The sequence below is a fragment of the Ovis aries genome, chromosome Y (genome assembly GCF_016772045.2).
Source record: "Ovis aries strain OAR_USU_Benz2616 breed Rambouillet chromosome Y, ARS-UI_Ramb_v3.0, whole genome shotgun sequence".
Lineage (NCBI taxonomy): Eukaryota > Metazoa > Chordata > Mammalia > Artiodactyla > Bovidae > Ovis > Ovis aries.
Genome location: NC_082741.1, coordinates 10,264,160 through 10,285,666, shown reverse-complemented (window position 1 = coordinate 10,285,666; position 21,507 = coordinate 10,264,160). Strand labels below are relative to the sequence as shown.

The following is a 21,507-nucleotide window of genomic DNA, read 5'->3' as shown; positions in this document are numbered from 1 at the left end:
TACTCAGCTTAGCTAAAAGGAAGTGCAGTTTCTCGCTACGGAACTTAATTAATCGCAGTGCAGGCCTGCCTTCAGCCTCTCATTTCCACTCCTCAATGTTTCCAGTCAGTCTATAGGCAGCTCAAAATATGGACAATGGATGGGCACTCATGGAATTCAGTGAAGACTCTAAGAACAGAGAATCTTTCCCAGGCCAGGGACAGAAAATGCTACAGGTAGGTGATTTCATGGAGGAAGTTGGAAAGGAGAACGAAAGGGAGATTTCTGAGCTACGATCTGACTTCCTGAGGTGGTGGGAGCTGCTTCAGACATGTTTGGAGGGCTTGGGGACTTATTACCAAATTTATTAAAGAAATGTAGCCACTGCCCTCCGAGCTTTTATGGTTTTAGTGCCTCAGCATACCAGACTCGATGGACGTGAGTCTGACTGAACTCCAGGAGTTGGTGATGGACAGGGAGGCCTGGTGTGCTGCGATTCATGGGCTCGCAAAGAGCCAGACACGACTGAGCGACTGAACTGAACTGAACTGATGCCAGACTAGACTAAGTGCAGTGTCACCACTTAGAAATTCAGGACATATTTCTGTTAGCCTTTCTATTCAGCATGAAGTGATGGGACTGGATGCCATGAGCTTAGTTTTTGAAGGTTGAGTTCTAAGCCAGCTTTTTCACTGTCCACTTTCACTTTCATCAGTACAGACTCTTCAGTTCCTCCTCGCTTTCTGACAAAGGGTGGTGTCATCTGCATATCTGAGGTTGTCATATGAACATCTGAAATATGCAGGTATTTCTGGGGTTGTTGGAACTTCCTGGAGATTTGCTGTATCAGACTTGTTCCAAAACCTTGAATACTTCATAGAGCTGGAGCCAGGACTCAGCTATAGTGGACGGTTCTCATAAGCATTATTCAGTTCAGTTGAGTCACTCAGTCGTGACCGACTCTTTGTGACCTCATGGACTACAGCACACCAAGCTTCCCTGTTCCTCGCCAGCTGCCCCGAGCTTGCTCAGCCTTGTGTGCGTTGAGTCAGTGATGCCATCCAACCATCTCATCCTGTGTCATCCCCTTGTCCTCCTGCCTTCAGTCTTTCCCAGGGTTAGCATCTTTTCCAGTGTGTCAGTTCTTCGCATCAGGGAGCCACACTGTTGGAGCTTCAGCATCAGTCCGGCCAGTGAATATTCAGGACTGATTTTCTTTCAGATTGACTGGCTGATCTTCTGGAAACCCAGGGGACTCTCAAGAGTCTTCTCCAACACCACTATTCAAAAGCATCAACCCATTCTTTGGCGTTCAGCTTTCTTTATGGTCCAGTTCGCACACCCATCCATGACTACGGGAAACGCCATAGCTTTGACTGGATGGACCTTTGTCAGTAGACTAATGTCTCCGCTTTTTAATGTGCTGTCTTGGTTTGTCATAGCTTTTCTTCCAAGGAGCAAGTGTCCTTGAATTCCATGGCTGCATTCAGCATCTGAAGTGATTTTGGAGTTGAGGAAAGTACAGTCTGTCAGTGTTTCCACTGTGTGCCTTTCTATTCAGCATGAAGTGATGGGAGCGGATGCCATGACCTTCGTTTTTTGAATGTTGAGTTCTAAGCCAGATTTTTCACTGCCCACTTTGACTTTCATCAGTATAGACTCTTTAGTTCCTCCTCGCTTTCTGACAAACGGTGTCATCTGCATATCTGAGGTTGTCATCTACACATTTGAAATATGCATATCTACATATCTGAGGTTGATGTTTCTCCCGGCTATCTTGATTCCAGCTTGAGCTTTATCGAATCCGACCTTTCCTTTGATGTACTTTGCATAGAAGTTAACTAAGCAAAGTGGCAATAGACAGCCGTGACATACTCCTTTCCTCCAATTTGGAACCAGTGCATTGTTCCATGTTGATTCTAACTGTTGGTTCTTGACCTGCATACACATTTCTCAGGGGCTGGTAAGTTGTTCTAGCGTTGGTATTTGCTTAAGCATTTTCCACACAGTCCAAAGCTCTAGCATACTCAGTGAAGCAGAACTGCATGTTTTTCTCGAATTCTCTTGCTTCTTCTGTGATCCAGCGGTTGTTGGCTGTATACTCTCTGCATCCTCTGCCTTTTCTACATCCCTCTTGATCATCTAGAAGTTCTTGGTTCACTTTCTGTTGAAGACTTGGAGACTTTGAGCATTCCTTTGCTAGTGTGTGAGATGAGTGCAATTGTTGGTAGTCGGAACATTCTTTGACATGCCGTTTCTTTGAGATAGGAATGAAAACTGACCTTTTTCAGTACTGTGGCCACTGCTGAGATTTCCAAATTTGCTTGGGTATTGAGTACAGCACCTTCATAGCCTCATCATTTAGGATTTGACATAGTTCAGCCAGAATCCCGTCACCTCCACTAGCTTTGTTCATAGTGGTAGTTGCTAAGGCCCAGTTGACTTCTTGCTTCAGGAAATCTGGCTCTAGCTGAGTGAGTGCACCATCGTGGTTATCCCAGTCATTATCAATAGTTCTTCTGTGTATTCTGGGCACCTCTTCTTAGTATTGTCTGCTTCCATTAGGTCCATACCACTTGTGTCCTTTATTGTGCCCCTCTTTGCATGAAATGTTCCCTTGGTATGTCTGACTTTCTTGAAGTGATCTCTAGTCTTTCTCAGTCTATGATTTTCCTCTATTTCTTTGCATTGAATCCTTAGGAAGGCTATCTTCTCTCTCTTTGCTATGCCTCAGAACTCTGCATTCAGATGGATATATCTTTCCTTTTCTCCTTTGCTTTTCACTTCTCTTCTGCACTCAGCTAGTTGAAAGGCCTTCTCAGACCACTGCCTTTTTGCAGTTCTTCTTGGGGATGGTTTTCACCACTTCCTCCCATACAGTGTTACAAACCTCTATCTGTAATTCCAAGCATATTTCACACCTAGTGACCTATGGAATGCAGCAAGCCAGCCAGCAGTCTCCATCACAGCAGCAGGTGATGGGGCTGTAACTGACACCCTACCTAATCCCAGGCCTTACCTACTACTCTTTGTTACTGATGTCATCATTTTATTTAATCCTCTAACCCCTTCCCCTCCAATTTGGGTACCTTTCCAAGTTTGATGCATGAGACAGGGTGCTCAGGGCTGGTGCACTGGGATGACCTAGAGAGTCAGACATGAGCTGGTCTGTCTGCTTTGACACAACCCTTCAGCTAGATGGCTGTGGAGTGCAACCAGGGGGGAAACGATAAGGCTTGAGCTCACAGTCCTGGTCAGGCCTCGAGGGAACTCCAACTCAGCTCACACTCTAGAGTAATACTGCAGCACTCGCTAATACTGACAGTTCAGGATCTTTCCCTCCCCCACGCCCCTCACCCGATTTATCAGGCTCCTTGGGATGTTCTTCTCCCCACTCCACCCTCTGCACCATGGCTGAGCGACTGAACTGAACTGTTGCCTTACTCCCACCTGTAATCTAGTGCAGTGTCCAGTGATCCTGTTCATGGTTTAGTATGCATTTTTAAAAGCGTTAGTTTTCTTTAAATGCCTTAAGTTGGAAAATGGCGACATTGACCCACCAGCTCTCCAGTGCTAAGATCAGTAGCCTATTGGAGGTCAGGATAGTGAGCTGATGGGGTTGCACAGACTCAAGCTCTCTTCCAGACTGTAGCTCTCTGCCAGTCTCTGAGGATGCTGTACTATCTCCAGTTAGCAACAGGTGTGACACACAACGTACCTCTGTCCCAATCACTATGGACGACCCGCCTCGACGAAACTACCCAGCCCAGAAGTATAAGTATGAACCCACCTCATGGCAGCCAACAGGGAACTTTTCCCAGCAGCCAAAGAGCTCTCCTTGTGAGTGTCTCTGTGTGTGTTTCCTTTATGGGTGTGTCTTTTCCTGAGTGATGGGTCTTGGCTTTGCCTGGTTTCTTCCTTGCTGTGCCTCTCATGGCCACTGGAAGCTGCAGTAGATAATGAGAGAGTGAGGACGGATGGTCTGGTTTCTCTCTCTCTCTCTTTTTTTCTTTTTGACCACGCTCAGCAGCTCATGGGATCTCAGTTCCCCACGCATAGATTGAACCTGTAAACCTGTACCCTTGGCAGTGGAAGCACCAAATCCTAACCAGGACTTGCACCTGGTTGAAAGCACCAAGTCCAAACCAGCACCGATTCCCCTAACCAGGGGATTCCTGATCTGGCTTCTTGAAGGAGCTCCGTCCTTGCTCTTTTCATGATGCGCCCTGGAGTAACACCCACTGTCCTCCACAGTGACTGGCTGAACCAGCCCGCGTGTCCTGTCCTGTCCGTGGGAGAGGTCAGGTTCTTCAGTTACTCAGGTGGCCAGCCTGGCTCTGGGGTGCGGCTTCTGTGCTAAGTAAGCTAAGCCCTGCTGCCTAGCTGGTCTCTGCCTTCAACAGAACTGGGGAGACTGAATGTAACTTCACTGCATTTTTGTCAGAGTTTCCGTGTCGTGATGACCAGCTGCATCACTGACCTTCCAGAGGACTAACAGTGTGGGTGTCATGAGTAGGGAGGAATGTGTAAGAAGAGGTGGACAAGAACCATAAGAGAGCTTGACTGCGGACCCCAGCTGTGCCCTCCACAATAACACCTGCTTTGGGTCCCAGATGGAAGTGATGAGGAAGCGTTCTCTCCTGAGTGATTATATAACTTGGGAGGTCCTTATCACTGTCTTTGCTTCTTCTCTTCCAGAACCGGAGCTCAGGAAATCACCATGCCTGCCTATCACTAGGTGATGATAAGAGTAGTCACCCTGCTAGGTGATGGTCTGGTCCCTTACTGCCTCACTCTGATTCTGTCTCTAAGCTTCACAGTTCAGTCAGTTCAGTTCAGTCGCTCAGACATGTCCAACTCTCTGTGACCCCATGAATTGCAGCAGGCCAGGCCTCCCTGTCCATCACTAATTCCTGGATTTCACTCAAACTCACGTGCATTGAGTCCGTGATGCCATCCAGGCATCTCATCCTCTGTCGTCCCCTTCTCCTCCTGACCCCAATCTCTCCCAGCATCAGAGCCTTTTCCAATGAGTCAACCCTTCACATGAGGTGGCCAAAGTACTGGAGTTTCAGCTTTAACATCATTCCTTCCAAAGGAATCCCAGGGCTCATCTTCAGAATGGACTGGTTGGATCTCCTTGCAGTCCAAGGCACACTCAAGCATTTTCTCCAACACCAGAGTGTAAAAACATCAATTCTTCGCCATTCAGTTTTCTTCATAGTCCAACTCTCACATCCATACATTACCACTGGAAAAACCATACCCTTGACTAGACGGACCTTTGTTGGCAAAGTAATGTCTCTGTTTTTCAGTATGCTGTCTAGGTTGGTCATAACCTTTATTCCAAGGAGTAAGCATCTTTTAATTGCATGGCTGCAGTCACCATCGGCAATGATTTTGGAGTCCAAAAAAATAAAATCCGACACTGATTCCACTGTTTCCTCACCTACTTCACAGGAAGTGATGGAACCAGATGCCATGATCTTCGTTTTCTGAATATTGAGCTTTAAGCCAACTTTTTCACTCACCTCTTTCACTTTCTTCAAGAGGCTTTTTAGTTCCTCTTCACTTTCTGCCTTAAGGGTGGTGTCGTCTGCATATTTGAGGTTATTAATATTTCTCCCAGCAATCCTGGTTCCAGCTTGTGCTTCTTCCAGCCCAGCGTTTCTCATGATGTATGCTGCATAGAAGTTAAATAAGCAGGGTGACAATATACAACTTTGACATACTCCTTTTCCTATTTAGAACCAGTCTGTTGTTCCATGTCGAGTTCTAATGCTTGCTTCCTGTCCTGCATACAGGCTTCGCAAGAGGCAGGTCAGGTGGTCTGGTACTCCCATCTCTTTCAGAATTTTCCACAGTTTATTGTGATCCACACAGTCAAAGGCTTTGGTATAGTCAATGAAGCCAACTTCTTTTGTTCAAATATTATCATCCCACCTCAAGAAGTTAAAAAATGTTTTGTCCCAATCTGTCTAAACTTGGTAAATGATCTAAGGTATGATGGGATCTTAGTGATGTGCTGATGGGTCTCAGAGTCAGCCACCCCACTGAGCCTGCAGGCTGGGTCATCTCCCAGCTGGACAGAAAACTCGTCTGGCTCTTCCTTCAGTGTTGTCACATCTTACTCATCCACAGTGTAGCTCCTTACAATGCACATGTCTTTGTAGCTCCCCAAGGTCTTACTCTGTTTCTTTCATCCTTCAGTTGGCCCTGTAGCTTTTCCTTACCGGGAGCCAGTAGATCTTAACCATTAAACCAGCTGGGTTTAACCATTCTGGTCCTCCCTCCTTTTCCTTTGGCTGGTTTAGGTATAAGTCTGTTTTCAAGTTGCCTATACAGTGATGAAAGAAACTCCATTAACAGAAGTAAGTAGAGAACGCCAAATCTCAGTGCCTTTTTTAGTGCCCAAGTTTGAACATAACAATGGCCTGGGGTACTTGATGTCTGCTCATGCAGCAAGGGTGCCTAAACCCAAGTACTGCATAAGAAACATCTTCCTTAATAAGTTAGTACCTTTCCCCACTAATCTTTATTTCCTCTGAGCATGATGCCCTTCTGTTTTTTTTCCAACCAGCTCTTGTTAAATCCTTAAAGACCCCAAAGTTCAGTTCAGTAAATGGTGGCAGGATTTTTCCCCTGTGTGTTGGGGGGAGTCGGGAGAGGAAGGTGGCTTCCTGGGGGAGCAGGTACAGATCAAGTAGAAGGGGGTGGGCAGCAATGGCCAGGGATGGTCAGGAATGCTAAAACCCCCTTTCCCCTTGCCTTCCCTCCTGCCCAGACCATTCCCGAAGCAGTAAATCCCGTTGTTGGAGAGGCAGTGAGGAGAAGCAAGGGTCAACCTGCTCTGAGCATAACACTAGTACCAGCTCAAAGAGCCTCATCCCAAAAGAGTCCCATCGGGACACGTTCTGAGACTCAGGACATACTGGGACACAATCACCCATCTTGTGGAGAGAAACAACCCAGACACCAGAGAAACTGGAACCAGCAAAAAGACGTGAGACAGGAGGACCGCCACCCTCATGCTTGGCCTCTGCACCTGGTATGCAGGGCAGGCCACACGGTCTCATGTCTGGCTTTAACCTTGATGAAGACTGTTCCACCCATATGGAAACTTTACTTAAGATGTAAATAAATGTATGTACTCAATAGGAAATGCACTACATGGATGCAATCTCAAAAACAATAGAATGATCTCTGTTTGTCTCCAAGGCAAACCATTCAATATCACAGTTATCCAAGTCTACGCCCCAACCAGTAATGCTGAAGAAGCTGACGTTGAACGGTTTTATGAAGACCTACATGACCTTTTAGAACTAACACCCAAAAAAGATGTCCTTTTCATTATAGGGGGCTGGAATGCAAAAGTAGGAAGTCAAGAAACACCTGGAGTAACAGGCAGATTTGGCCTTGGAATGCAGAATGAAGCAGGGCAAAGACTAATAGAGTTTTGCCCAGAACATGCACTGGTCATAGCAAACACCGTCTTCCAATAACACAAGAGAAGAATGTACACATGGACATCACCAGATGGTCAACACTGAAATCAGATTGATTATATTCTATGCAGCCAAAGATGGAGAAGCTCTATATAGTCAACGAAAACAAGACCAGGAGCTGACTGTGGCTCAGATCATGAAGTCCTTATTGCCAAATTCATACTTAAATTTTGAAAGACGTGAATGTTTGCATGTCTAATCATGTAAGTTAGTTCACATCTCTTGTTTACCTTGTCACCCATATACATCCTCTACAAGTGGTTGTGCTTTGTGTGCTTTACTGTATAAAGTCCAGTATTACAGTATCTTTATTTCAAACCCAGGATGTCCAGAATCAAGCATTAAAGCAGCGGTGATGTCGCTGGTATGATACTGTATAGCTGATTGTGTTAGTTGGTCGCTTAGCGTAAATTTGTTGGACTTATACAAACAAACAAACTGGACTTATGAACATGCTCTGTACTAGTTATTTTGAAAATCTGCTCTTCTTTTTCACCTTAAATGGCTTTTACTGGAGCATCTGTTAGAAAAGATGGAGCATTTGTATTTGTTTTTCTTAAGCAGAATTTCTCATGAATTTGAATTAACTTACTGGCAACCATCTGGGGGAGGCCAGGAGAGAGCAGGCTTCCCACCCTTTGACTCAGCACGTGACAATAACCCCATAGTGATAGCTGGAGCTTCCGAGCCCTATTTATTGGCAACAGGCACCCAGATGCACTTTGTGAGTCTTTCTGTCTCCTTACAGGTCTACAGAGCTACAAAATCTCCAGTGGCTGTACCAACAGTTCTCGGACATGAAATACAACTTGGGTAAGTGCTGCTGACCTGGCCTGCACTGACAAAGGTTCTGGATAGGAACTTCTTGGCATGTCTAGAGTTGGGCCCAGATGTGAACTGAGTCAAAAGTAGGCTTGGGGCGACTTACCACTCCTTGGGAGAACACAGCATCCTGGGGAGTCTAACCTGGAGAAACCAGGTATGAAGCAAGAGGTGGCAGGAACCCCTTTTCCTCTCTTCCAAATACCAACATCAGCAACAAATGCAACACAACAGCTGTGGTAGCTGCTCCTGCTTGTGAGCTCTGACCTGTTGTAAAATTGAGAGAGATCTCAGCAGTCTGAGCGGCTTGATAATTGTCCTGTCAGCCTAAGGATCCGGCCTGATGCCCTGTCTGGCAGATTAGATCTGCTGCCACTAAACACTTCAAGAAGGAAGTATATCTAAGTTGTTGTCCCAGCTCTGTTCATCTTAGCTGTGTGTCTCAGTTTCCTCATCTGTGAAATGGGTATTATAGTAGTATTCACCTCCTTAAGATTAGAGTAAGGATTAAAAGAGTTCCTCTTTATAAAGTGTTTACAACAGTGCGTACCAATCATAGGTGCTGTATAAGTTTTTAATAGAGAAAAAAGCTTATACAAATGGTAAATTTTGAAGTGAATTGAGTGGAAATTTTTCTGAGGATTTATGTGAGCACTTCCTGCAGAATCACCACAGGGCCCCATTGTCAGTATCCTCAGGAACCTGACATTCATAATCATGCTGACATTCATGGTGAGCAGGGTGGATGGCCATTTTACAGATGAAGATGTTGGAGTTCAGGGAAGCTGGGTGACTCTCTGCACTGGCTCACGTGACCAGGGCATCTGAGACCCTGGGGTTCCCCCCGTTTAGGATTCACCTTCTGACCTGGTGTGAACAATCCCATGGCCTGTGATGAGGATGAAGTTGGCATCCTCTTTCTCCCCGCCCCTGGCAGAGCTAACCATGCAGAGATGTGGTCAAGCCTCGAGCAGGAGCAGGGTCAGCTCATTGCTGAGGTGAAGAAGCAACTGGAACTGGAGAAGTGGCAGGCAGTGGATGAGACCAAGAAGTAGCAGTGGTGTGCCAACTGCAAGAAGGAGGCCATGTCCTACTGCTGCTGGAACACCAGCTACTGTGACTACCCCTGCCACCAGGCCCACTGGCCCTAGCACATGAAGTCTTGCACCCAGTCAGGTAGGGCCTTAGGAGTGCCCCCTGGCCCAGACTGTGGTGGATGGGTCCTTGGCTCCCCCTGGACCGCAGAGCACTTGCCACACTCACTCACCACCAATGACTCCTACATACATGAGAGCAGCAGGCAGACACAGGTGAGTCTCCAGGCACCATTGTCTCCACCCTCTGGTTTCCTTGGCAGCATTCACTGTGAATGGAGCTTGTAATGATAGCCCAGATGACTTTAGTTTCATGTGGTTTGCTGTGGTTCTCTACTGGGGACAGTATTTGTTTCTGCCCAAACCAGTGTTGGCATCCCTCGTAGCTAACATGGTAAAGAATCTGCCTGCAATGCAGGAGACCTGAGTTCAATCCCTAGGTTGAGAAGATCCCTGGGTTCAATCCCTAGGTTGAGAAGATCCCATGAAGAAGGAAATGGCAACCCTTGCCAGCATTCTTGCCTGGAGACTCCCACAGGCAGAGGAGCCTGGCAGGCTGTAGTTCATGGGGTTGCAAAGATTCGGACATGACTGAATGACTAAGCAGACACATACACACATACACACACAGACACACACACACACACACACACAAATTAAATGCATCTTCTACCCCATTCTACAATGCACATTGTACAGTGCATAAGCCATGGAGCTCATCTTGGACTCAAGGCTATAAACAATCACCAGTTCTTTTGTGAAGGACAAAGTGTTGATTTGGAACCAATCTGTCTTTAAAATCTCTTTCTAATGAACAGCAAGCAGATCCCAGGCCAGGAAACTCTAGCTGGAAACAACATCTAGTTAGAATTTATTAATAATATGTATTTGTAATATTTTATAGTTAGTGCCTATTTATGGCCAATATTAGATTTCTGTGTTTAGAAGTAAAAGCATCCACTTCAAAGAATTTATTTAAATACAAATAACATAAATAATGTGGCAAGGGAATGTGTCAATAGATTGCCACATTTTTCAAAGGTGGTAGATGAATGACCCAAGTTTGAGAAGCTCTAGGCTGGGGTTGGTAAGCTTTTTTTATAAAGGTCCAGAGAATGAATGTTTTAGGATTTGTGGTCCCTGTGGTCTGTCAAAACTTCTCAACTATGTTGTTACAGGGTGAAAGCAAGTGCACTGGGGTGAACACTGGCCTACATTTGGAAATTAGGAAATTGGAACAGCCATACTGTTTGCTTCAGGAACATTCTTTTCTCTCCAGAATGATTTAATAAAACTTAAATCACAGTTTGTTAAAAATGAACATATCTTCACACACAGTCTGGAATTCCTATGTCTGGGAAGGCTTTGATCCAATTATTCTGGGCTCTTGCTGTAACCTTGGTGGGGCTGTGTGTCATCTCTTAACACGTGGTTTGCACAGAGCAGGGTTCCCTGTAGTCCTGGGAGCTATTATGCTCGGCTTATATGTGGCTTCCGTCCCCCTCTGCACTCAGCTACCACCCCTCAGCAGGACATAGACCCTGAGGTGAACACAGAAACACTAAATAAGTCATCCCAGGGCACCTCCTCCAATACTCAGGCAGCAACCCCTGGAAACCAGTGCCTTGAATGAGAAGGGGACACCAGCTGAGAGAAGCAAGGACAGTGGCCCAGTGAGGATCCATCCCACACACCTTGGGGCCAAGCAGAATCTCAGACCTGTACCCATGGCGATTCCTATGGTGTGGGAGGTTGTCTGTCTTCAGGCTGCAGGTAGAGGTGACAGAGTCTCTGCAGGTCTTCTCCCCAGGTGTTCAACAGCTGGCCTCTTTCGGCACTTGAACTGTGAGCCTTTGAACTGGGGCTAGTGTGACCCAGAACCTGGATTTCAGATGTTATTAAATTAATTTAATAAGAATTATTTTAAATACAGTAGCCATGGGTAGCTGGTGACTGCCATATTGGACCCAGAGATCGAATCTCTTATATTCCAAGGGTGTGGTATATGGATAGTATGCAGACAGTATTTTAGAGGACACATTGGTCATATTTGACTTTTGCAGTCATTATGATTTTACTTCATGTGTATTGGAAAAACATCAAGTCATCCCAGAAGTCAAACGTCTTTGACTTCATTGATATCATTGCCTAGGAAGAGGTTATTGTGAAATAAAAGTGAATCAATGTAATATGATATAATATATAGACAGCCTCCGCTATCCATGGATTTCTCACCTGTAGAGGCAACCAACCAAATTTCCCTCTGTGTTTGGTTGAATCTGTGAATGTGAAACCCTCAGATACAAAGGCACAGTTGTGTTCATCCTTCTAGGCCATTTTATAGAAGGAATTTGCACATCCTTGGATTTTAGTATCCTTGGGGGCTCCTGGAACCATTCCATCTTGGGTACTAAGGGATGGCTGCATTTCCTTTTGAGATAAAGTAGAAATCCAGAGAAGCAGTAGATATGAGAGGGGGGGACTTGAGGAACAGTGTTCTTGAAGGTGAGGCTCTATAGTTGAGTAAGGGGCCTCCCTATTTCTGTGTCCAGGGAGACAGAGCAAAAAGGGGCACAGGGTTAAGGCCACCCTGGCTGTCCTGGCCTTCCCTCTCTGAGCATGCCAGACAGGGGGCATGACGGTGTCATTGGAGCCATGTCCATGGATCCCTGGATTTCCGTCGGTTGAGTGGTGGGCAGGGGAAGTTTGGGGGGGTGGGGATGGGGGTGGGGGAAGGAGGGTGGCTCTGTTTCCCACAGTGCCTTGCCTACATCTCTCTCTTTCTGTATTTTAGACCCTTGACCTCTCTGGCTCCAGGAAGATGCCCTCTCCTTTCTCTTAGGCTCCAACCTAGGCTCTGATATGTTGCCCCCTAATGGGTGAATGTACTCTTATGTTTTGCCAGGGTAGAGGGGAGCCATGTCCTCAGGGAAAGCCTGAAGGTTTAAGGTCAGTGGTTTTCAAACTGTGGCTCCCTAGGAATCATTCGGGGCACCCTGGGCCAGTCAGTAGAGGTGACAGATGGCTGGGCAAGCAGCTTTGTGGCATTTCTCCAAAGGGATCAGTATTTACCTTATTTGAATTTTTTTTTTTTTTGAGTTTTGAATCAAAGGAGACAGATTCTTTGCTGACCTTGGGTGAGGTAGAAGATACATTTGGTTCGGGCAGTTCTTCTGCCCTCAGAAATGACTGTAGTGAATGAAACTGTGTGAAACTGTCCCTGAGGTCCCAGCACCCACATTCCTTGGAGGCCTTCAGAGGAAAAAAGCATTTCTAGGTAAGTGATCTTTCTGTAAAAATCTTTCCTCTCAAGGGATAACCTGGCAGCCTGTTTCGGGTGGCGCTAACTTTTCTAGTTTTCATCTTCTGTGGAGTTTATGCTGTCTTCTTTCCTAGCCCAATGGGCTTTCCCTTGCATGCTCTCACACCAGTCTTAGGGCATTCCAAAACAGTTTATCTGCAGAATTATGCTTTTTCAGGGTCCTTCAGCTCCAGGATCTTTCTCTTTCATTTTCTTCTGCTGAAAACCAAACTTTTTTTTTTCCCTCTCCAATTCTGCATATTGAGTACATGGAGGAAGAAATGATGCCCCTTGTTTCGGTGGCTGGAGGTTTCCCAGTGGCACTGGAACTGGGATTTAGGTTCAGGAGACATGAAGGGAGAGTGACATGAGCTGACTTTAGGAGGAATAGGAATAGGAATAGGCATGGAATTATAACTGAATTGCCTGTCAATTCCCTTCTCACTCTCGCTAGGTCTTATGATTGCATCTTGAGCACACATTGATTTTGGAGCTGAGGCATCTTCCTCATCCCTTCTTCTAGCTTCTCTTTTTGACAAAGGCAGAGCAGACCTGAGACTTCAGCAGCAGCATAGCACCCACCTCAAGTTTCCTGCTACAGTTTGGTTTTCATTATGTTGATTTGTAGAGTCGCTGTCTGTGTATGGCAGGTATTATGCTTTCCTGCTTTTGGTGATGATATGACTTTCTGTTTGCTTTAAGTGCAAAGTGACTTTATAAACATCAGCTGAGGCATACATAGGGGGATTTTGGATGTTCAAAGCCACCGAGGTGGTTGACCTGGGGAAAGGTTCAAGTTGGGAAAACACTGCTGCAGGCAGAGAGCGCTGTTGAAGTTTTGGATTAGCAAAGTGATGTCATCACATAGGAAGATGAGGATTGGTGATGCTGTCGGGTATGGAATCTGGTGGGACAAGGAGGCTTGCATGTAGGAATGTGGTTGGGAGATACAGCATCTCCCAGTTATGAGGTGCATGAGTGTCAGGGTCTTCATGGACAGGGACCTGGGGGCTGGGTTCGACAAGAAAAGTGACAGAGGGGACGCAAGTCTCAAGTGAAACAAGGATACTTTATTTGCAGAAACGCATGCTTATATATCTTCAAAAAAAAATGATTACTCAGCCATTAAAAAGAATGGAATTGCACCCTTGGCAACAAAATGGATCAGTTCAGTTCAGTCGCTCAGTTGTGTCCGACTCTTTGCGACCCTGTGAATTGCCGCACGCCAAGGCTCTCTGTCCATCACCAACTCCTGGAGTTCACTCAGACTCATGTCCATCGAGGCAGTGATGCCATCCAGCCATCTCATCCTTTGTGGTCCCCTTCTCCTCTTGCCCCCAGTCCCTGCCAGCATAAGAGTCTTTTCCAAAAGTCAACCTTCGCATGAGGTGGCCAAAGTACTGGAGTTTCATCTTCAGCATCATTCCTTCCAAAGAAATCCCAGAGCTGATCTCCTTCAGAATGCATTGATTAGATCTCCTTGCAGTCCAAGGGACTCTCAAAATTCATCTCCAACACCACAGTTCAAAATGGATAGTCCTTTAAATAAAAGGTCACTGAAGAGAGTGCCTGAGGGGAGTCACTGAAGGGAGTCCAAGCAGGTGCTTTTTCCCATGATCTCAGTCCTGAGAACTGCCTGCAGCTCTACTCATTCCTGTTTTCCAGGGACTGATAAGGGACAGAGAGTACTTGAGAAATGGCACGCAAAGGAAGAAAACATACTGGATCCCTTAAAGTGAACATACCCTGACAATCTCCCCACCCCCCGTTTTTATTTTAGTTTTTCATAATTGGGGGTGACTGTATAGGAAAGATATAAGCATCTGAATGCAGAGTTCCAAAGAATAGCAAGAAGAGATAAGAAAGCCTTCTTTAGCAATCAATGCAAATAAATAGAGGAAAAGAATGGGAAAGACTAGAGATCTCTTCAAGAAAATTAAGAGATACCAAGGGAACATTTCTTGCAAAGATGGGCTCAATAGAGGACAGAAATGGTATGGACCTAACAGAGGCAGAAGATATTAAGAAGAGGTGGCAAGAATACACAGAACTGTACAGAAAAGATCTTCATGACCTGGATAATGATGATGGTGTGATCACTCATCTAGAGCTAGACACCCTGGAATGTGAAGTCAAGTGGGCCTTAGAAAGCATCACTATGAACAAAGCTGGTGGAGGTGATGGAATTCCTATTGAGCTGTATCAAATCCTTAAAAAAAAAAAATGATGCTGTGAATGTGCTGCACCCAATATGCCTACAAATTTGGAAAACTCAGCAGTGGCCACAGGACTGGAAAAGGTCAGTTTTATTCTAATCCCAAAGAAAGGCAATGCCAAAGAATGCTGAAACTACCACACAATTGCATTCATCTCACATACTAGTAAAGTAGTGCTTAAAATTCTCCAAGCCAGGCTTTAGCAATACGTGAACCGTGAACTTCCTGATGTTCAAGCTGGTTTTAGAAAAAGCAGAGGAACCAGAGATCAAATTGCCAACATCCGCTGGATCATGGAAAAAGCAAGAGTTCCAGAAAAACATCTATTTCTGCTTTATTGACTATGCTAAAGCCATTGGCTGTGTGAATCACAATAAACTGTGGAGAATTCTTCAACAGATGGGAATACCAGATCACCTAACCTGCCTCTTGAGAAATCTGGAAGCAACAGTTAGAACTGGACATGGAACAACACTGTTTCCAAATAAGAAAAGGAATACCTCAAGGCTGTATATTGTCACCCTGCTTATTTAGCTTCTATGCAGAGTACATCATGAGAAACGCTGGACTGGAAGAAACAAAAGCTGGAATCAAGATTGCCGGGAGAAATATCAATAACCTCAGATATGCAGATGATACCAACCTTATGGGAGAAAGTGAAGAGGAACTAAAAAGCCTCCTGATGAAAGTGAAAGAGGAGAGTGAAAAAGTTGGCTTAAAGCTCAACATTCAGGAAACGAAGATCATGGCATCCGGTCCCATCACTTCTTGGAAAATAGATGGGGAAACAGTGTCGGACTTTATTTGGGGGGGCTCCAAAGTCACTGCAGATGGTGATTGCAGCCATGAAATTAAAAGACGCTTACTCCTTGGAATAAAGGTTATGAGCAACCTAGATAGTATATTCAAAAGCAGAGACGTTACTTTGCCGACTAAGGTCCGTCTAGTCAAGGCTATGGTTTTTCCTGTGGTCATGTAGGGATGTGAGAGCTGGACTGTGAAGAAAGCTGAGCGCCAAAGAATTGATGGTTTTGAACTGTGGTGTTGAGAAGACTCTTGAGAGTTCCTTGGACTGCAAGGAGATCCAACCAGTCCATTCTGAAGGAATCAACCCTGGGATTTCTTTGGAAGGAATGATGCTAAAGCTGAAACTCCAGTACTTTGAGCACCTCATGAGAAGAGTTGACTCATTGGAAAAGACTCTCATGCTGGGAGGGATTGGGGGCAGGATGAGAAGGGAATGACCAAGGATGAGCTGGCTGGGTGCCATCACGGACTCGATGGACGTGAGTCTGAGTGAACTCTGGGAGATGGTGATGAACAGGGAGGCCTGGTGTGCTGCGATTCATGGGGTCACAAAGAGTCAAACACAATGAGCGAGTAAACTAAACTAAACTGACTAAATAAATTTATAATTTGTGAATGTCATCGAGCCTAGAGTACTTTCCCCTTTTCACATTTGTATTAACTTTAACTTATGAGAGAGAGAGAGAGAGAGAGAGAGAGAGAGAGAGAGAGAGAGAGAGAGAGAGAGAGAGGGAGAGAGAGAGAGAGGGAGAGAGAGAGAGGGAGAGAGAGAGAATAAGAAACAAAAAACACACCCAACAACAAAGAGAATGTTTGGATACTGGAGAAAGGATGGCCAGCCAGCCATCTGTCACAGGGGTACCAAGAGGGCACCAGGGTCACTTTGAAATGCACAGCTCCTCCTCTATGATGCCCCATGAGCTGTTTCCATCTGTATGGCTGTACACAGCATATTAGGATCATGAATTTCCAGCACAGAGTTCAGTGCTGCTATGGACACATCACATGTACCCATTGGCCCCTTTGAAATACTATGTTACCATGCTATAAAAGGGAAGCTCTCTGCACCGGAAGGGTACATGGAGGAGCTCATTAATTTGATGTGATTTCCATGATGACTCCACTCCAATAAAAGGGAAAAAAGAAAAAACAAAAACACTCGACCCTTGTTTACAGATGATTAACTAGAAGCAAGCCCCACTCAGCTCAGTTTGCAGAAGAGAAGACCTTAGAAAGTATTCAAGTGAGAAGCTGTGAAACAGTTGTTCTTTGCTTTGTGGATACTTTAAAGACACTCACAATTTCTTGGTAAGAGATGACCATGCTTCACAGAAGTGAGAAGTCAAGGCGAGACACATGCAGAGGACATTTGAGCCTGAGATGAAGCATGTATGTAATATTTATATGGTGGAATTTTATGGTTTCATGTCGGCATGAAACAAAGGCAGTTTGACAGGAAGGAGACCGCCACTGTGCTGTTACATTACATGTGCTGTAGAACCATTTTGTGTGTTGTGTAAAACAAGAAGCATTGAACAAAGCAAAAGGGTGATGTATGTATATGAGAAAAATTAATTGTCCAATATCATTCCAGTACATTGTGTTGTACATTTTAGTTTTGTTTCCTTTCTCTTCATTATTGATAAGAGGATGTGAACTCTACAGTTTCCAGCTAGTTATTCATATTAGGAAAGAAATTAAGAAAAGAAAGTACTAGGAGGAAACAGGAAAGAACATCTGTCAACTGCAGTTGTCAAAAGAACCAAAAAACAAACAAACAAAAAAACTAGCCTAGCTGGCCTTATTTGTGAAGCGTAATTGCTTTTAGCATTTATTTTCTTCATATAACATTTGTATTAAACTTAAATATCTTCTTTGATGATGGTATTTCTTTGTGACTGAACCAGTGGATTCACGTGGTATGCTCTTTTGGGTTCTCTCCATGCCCTAATTTTTTCAGATTCTTCACCTTATTTAAATTAAACTGTTTTAGAAAAAATGCCTTGGTCATCGTCGAATGTGCAGTTCTCCATTTGGTCGGGATGGCTGTATCAGGTTTGGACCAAAGATGGAGATGGGGCCACAAGAGGTCAGGAACAATTTTCTCCACCTTATAAATAACGGCCCCCACTGGGAGCTTTCCTGGGAAGTCCAGTTCTTGGGGATTTTCTGACAGAGATGGAGACAGAAGGTAAATCCTGGGTCACTCGCTGAAGAACACTGGGAAGGAGTGAATTTGTCTCTCAGTGGCCAAGATGGCAGCTTGGGCTAAAAGGAGCTCTGTGGGCAACATGTGACCTTGACTCTGCCCAGGCACACACTTTTCATTTCATCTTCATGGGTCAAAGTGCTTTTTTTTTTTCCAATCATTTAAATATGTGAACACCCTTCAGCTCCATGGCTGGACAAAAGCAGGGCATAGGCCCCTCAGGCCATCCCTGGCTAGTGCTGTGAAAGGAATGGAATGAGACTGATTGAGAGAGGACTTTACAAGAGCTTCCCTGTTCCTTTCTGTGTATGGGAGCCTGCCACGTAGAAGGTGACAGGTCGTGTCACAGCCCCCAGATGATGGATATTCAAGTTGCCTGCAGACACCAGCGACAGCCAGCATACCAGCCTTGTGTGCAAGTAATGAGCTAGGTGAGAGGTCTGTGGGATTCATCCCAGGAGGTTATTTCTAGGGCTCAGGGACTTGCCAGGTAAGAGGGGAAGGGCTTGGAGGTTCCCGACTGTGGGGCAGGACCTTCTCCTTCTGATTTTAGTCTGAGTTGGGTGTTTTCAGGGCTCAGTGGCTCAGAGTCTAGAAATGAGGGGAAGAGGGAGGCCACTATGCTGTCTGCCATGGTTCTTGCTCCTGCCATGGTTCTTGCACCTGTCCCTGAACAATGGCTTGGTGCAGGGCAGGATGGGCACCCACAACTACCTGATACCACTACTGTCCACTCCCCCACCTTGGCCCCACTGCCCAGCCCTGCACAGGGGTGGGTCTAGGGATGACCTTTAATGCAGCCAGGCACTATCTCCACCTCATGGTCTTCATGGAGAACTCCAGCCCTTAAAGCTGGATCTAGACCCAGGAGGGCACCAGTGGAGATTCCTTCAGGCAACAGCTGTGTGCTGAGCATCTTTGTGAGCCGAGCACTGAGGACACAGCCTCTGCCTCCATCCATCTGACATTCTTACTGGGAAAGCAGATCTGTATATGATAGAATCCTAGATGGGATAGAATCAAATAAGTAGAGGATGGAAGGGAGGTAGACGGTGTGATTGGAGACAGCCTCTTGCAGAACTGGCCTTTGAAATGAAACCTAAAGATGGTGGGGACTGAGCATGATGTCTTGGGCAGTGATTTCTAATGCTGGATGAATGTTAGAAGTACCTGGCTAGTTTTAAATCAACAATAAATGTCCAGGTGCCACCCTCTCTTCCCAAATAATGGTATCTGACTCTCTGAGGTGGGGCTGGGGCATCCATAAGCCCATCAGGTGATTCTGCTGGGCAGCTAGATCTCAGAGCCTGTACCCTGATTGGAAGAACGTCCCAGGTAGAAGGGAGAACAAATAAAAAAGACCTGAGGGGCCGTCTGGATCTTCAAAGAAGAGGAGAAAGGTTACTGAGGCCAGAATGAGAGATTTGGCATTGGAGATGGGGGTGATGAGATCAGAGAATGAAGAGCAGTTGAAGAGTATGGGTGTTGAATTATGATCCGAAGAAACTGGGAAGCCAGGATGGTTGGCATTTTTAAAAACCTGTATTGAGATAGTATTTAAAGGGTATAATCGTTTCGGGTAGTTTCTATTTTATTTTTAATGTGATAAATGGGATGTATCAAAAATTGTTCCTTTCATCACTTTTTAAGTGTGTGATTCACTGACATTAGTCAAAGCTGGGCTTAAAACATGTAAATCAGCAGGTAAAGGAACATGATAAATGCCCATTGAACCAGACAAAAGAGGAGATAGGGAGTCCACCTGAAAAATAACTCAGAAATAAAGAATCTTGAAAATAAAATGGAGTTACAGATAAATAGCCTGGTGACAAGGATTGAGAAGAGGTAAAAAATGTTTAACAAGGACCTAGAAGACATAAAAAGGAATCAATCAATAATGAATAATGCAATCAATGAGATCAAACACACTCTGGAGGGAATCAACATTATAACAAAGGAGGCAAAAGATAGGATAAGTGAGGTCAAATACAAAATGATAGAAATAAATGAAGTAGAGAGGAAAAAAGAAAAAAAAATTTTTTTTAAAGTGAGGACAACTTCAGAGAACTCTGGGACACTGTTAAATGCCCCAGCATTCAAATGAAAGGAGTCCCAGAAAAAAAGACAGAGGCCATGAGAAAATTCTTGAGGAGATAATAGGATAACACCCCTAAAATGGGGAGGGGAATAGTCACTGAAGTCCAAGAAACCCAGAGTCCCAAACAGGATAAACCCAAGGTGAGACAACCCAAAGCATACATTAATCAAATTAACATGATCAAACACAAAAAATATATAAATATTAAAAGCAGCAAGAGAAAAACAAGAAATAACACACAAGGGGATTTCCATAAGGAAACCAGCTGGTCTTTCACTAGAAACTCTTCAGGCCAGAAGGGAATGGCAGGACATGGTTAAAGTGATGAAAGAGAAAAACCTACAACCCAGATTACTGTACCCAGCAAGGACCTCATTCAGATATGAAGGAGAAATTAAAAGCTTTACAGACAAGTAAAAGCTGAGAGAATTCAGCACCACCAAACCAGCTCTTCAACAAACGCTAAGGATCTTCTCTAGACAGGAAACACAGAAAGGGTGTATAAACCCAAAACAGCAAACTAAATGGCAATGGGATCATACTTATCAATAATTAACTTAAATGGAAGTGGGTTGAATGCCCCAATTGAAAGACAAAGACTGGTGAACTGATACGAAAACTAGACCCCTATACATGTTCTCTGCAAGAGACCCACCTCAAAACAACGGACTAATACAGACTGAAAGGGAAGGGCTGGAAAAGATATTCCATGCCAATAGAGACCAAAAGAAAGCAGGAGTAGCAGTACTCATATCAGATAAAAATAGACCTTAAAATCTAGTCCATGAAAAGAGACAAAAAATGTCACTACACGATGATCAAAGGATCGATATGAGAAGAAGATATAACAATTATAAATATATATGCGCCCACCATAGGAGCACCACCATATGTAAAGCAAATGCTAACAAGTATGAAAGGGAAAATTAACAATAGCACAAGAACAGTGGGAGACTTTAATACCCCACTCATACCTATGAATAGTTCAATGAAACAGAAAATTAACAAGGAAACACAAACTTTAAATGATATAATGGACCAGTTAGACCTAGCTGATATCTATAGGATAATTCACCCCCAAAACAATGCATTTCATCTTTTTCTCAAGTGGACATGGAACGTTCTCCAGGAGAGATCACATCCCGAGCCATAAATCTAGCCTTGGTAAATTAAAAAAGATTGAAATCATTCCAAGCATCTTTTCTGACCACAATGCAGTAAGAGTCGATGTCAATTACAGGAGAAAAACTATTTAAAAAATCCAACATATGGAGGCTGAACAGCACGCTTCTGAATAACCAACAAATCACAGAATAAATTTAAAAAGAAATAAAAATATGTGTAGAAGTGAATGAAAATGAAAACACAACAGCCTAAAACCTATGGGATGCTGTAAAAGTAATGCTAGGGGGAAAGTTCATAGCAATACAGGCTTACCTCAAGAAACAAGAAAAAAGTCCAATAAATAACCTAGCT

General features: G+C 44.6%; 1 pseudogene; it reads left to right on the top strand.

Moving 5' to 3' along the window:
• The window catches only part of LOC132658893 (MYND-type zinc finger-containing chromatin reader ZMYND8-like), an 87,836-nt pseudogene extending 75,553 nt beyond the window's left edge, over positions 1-12,283 (top strand).
• Positions 12,284-21,507: the final 9,224 nt, after the last annotated feature.